Source organism: Orbicella franksi, unplaced genomic scaffold (genome assembly GCF_964199315.1).
Source record: "Orbicella franksi unplaced genomic scaffold, jaOrbFran1.1 SCAFFOLD_805, whole genome shotgun sequence".
In the NCBI taxonomy this organism is placed as follows: domain Eukaryota; kingdom Metazoa; phylum Cnidaria; class Anthozoa; order Scleractinia; family Merulinidae; genus Orbicella; species Orbicella franksi.
In genome coordinates, this window is record NW_027671053.1 from 10,001 (window position 1) to 11,434 (window position 1,434).

The 1,434-nt window shown below is 54.8% G+C and overlaps 2 non-coding genes across 2 annotated transcripts in view; both read right to left on the minus strand.

Moving 5' to 3' along the window:
* Positions 1-628, minus strand: part of LOC145477141 (large subunit ribosomal RNA) — a 3,631-nt gene extending 3,003 nt beyond the window's left edge. Inside the window, exon 1 of the ribosomal RNA XR_014047648.1 lies at positions 1-628. This exon is cut by the window's left edge and continues 3,003 nt beyond it. This is a non-coding gene — a ribosomal RNA (large subunit ribosomal RNA).
* A 211-nt stretch (positions 629-839) lies between these two features.
* LOC145477143 (5.8S ribosomal RNA) lies at positions 840-993 on the minus strand. Its single transcript, XR_014047649.1, has one exon. It is a non-coding gene; the product is annotated as a 5.8S ribosomal RNA (ribosomal RNA).
* Positions 994-1,434: the final 441 nt, after the last annotated feature.

Consider the following 1,434-nt stretch of genomic DNA (forward strand, 5'->3'; position numbering starts at 1 on the left):
GGCTGTAACAGCACGGACCCGGAGGCCCACACCTACCTTCCCGGCACCTTTCAGACCCAGTCCCAACCGACGTTGACGCGCGCCCAAGAGAAGTGCGACGGTGGGGAGAAACGAGCACCGGGCCGCGGTCCATTCAGATCCGCAAACCCGCCGTCGATCCCACCCACCGGCTGAATCTCAAACGGCGCATTGCTGAGCCCATTCGTTTCCATTTCAACGGTTTCACGTACTTTTTAACTCTCTTTTCAAAGTTCTTTTCATCTTTCCCTCACGGTACTTGTTCGCTATCGGTCTCACGCCAGTATTTAGCTTTAGATGGAGTTTACCACCCATTTTGGGCTGCATTCCCAAACAACCCGACTCTTCGAAAGCACATCGTCAGCGGCCGGCGGCGCCACAGACGGGGTTGTCACCCTCTGCGACCTGCTGTTCCAAGCAACTTAGGCACCGCCGATCCACCTAGAAAGTGCTTCTCGCAACTACAATTCGCCGATGCAGGCATCGGAGATTTCAAATTTGAGCTCTTCCCGCTTCACTCGCCGTTACTGAGGGAATCCTTGTTAGTTTCTTTTCCTCCGCTTATTAATATGCTTAAATTCAGCGGGTAGCCTTGCCTGATCTGAGGTCAAGAAGGTATGCTTCGCCTCCGCGACTCAAGCGGCGGGCACCCGACGGCACGCGAAGGACTGGTCACACTTTTAGCCTCCGCTGGTGTGCCGCGGGAAAAACCCGGCAACCGCAGTGAGTCTCTCTGCCTTTCAAGGGACACGGCCGCTCCTACTGGGTGGCCGTGACGCCTCAACGCCGCCGGCAAGTTTTTGCCTGCGATGGATGATATCCGACACTCAGACAGACATGCTCCTGGGAGAACCCAAGAGCGCCATTTGCGTTCAAAGATTCGATGATTCACTGAATTCTGCAATTCACACTACTTATCGCAGCTGGCTGCGTTCTTCATCGATGCGTGAGCCAAGAGATCCACCGTCAAAAGTTGTCTCTGGCATTTTTCTTTCCAACTTTCGGGCGAACCGCCGGTCGGCGGACGCCGTCACAGTCACATCAGACAATAGACACGTACATTGGCCACAGGAAAAACACAGGCGGGGCAGGCGAGGCGGCCGCGCGGTTGCGCGTCCGATCGCCATTTAACGGCCCGGGCCGACCCCTAAATGGTTTGGTACAGTTCACAGAGCAAACAACGGAGTTGTTTTTGGATTGCATCGGTAATGATCCTTCCGCAGGTTCACCTACGGAAACCTTGTTACGACTTTTACTTCCTCTAAATGATCAAGTTTGACCAACTTTCCGGCATCCGGCGCTCTGTTGCCAGAGTATCGGCGCCAGTCAGGAGGCCTCACTAAACCATTCAATCGGTAGTAGCGACGGGCGGTGTGTACAAAGGGCAGGGACGTAATCAACGCGAGCTGATGACTC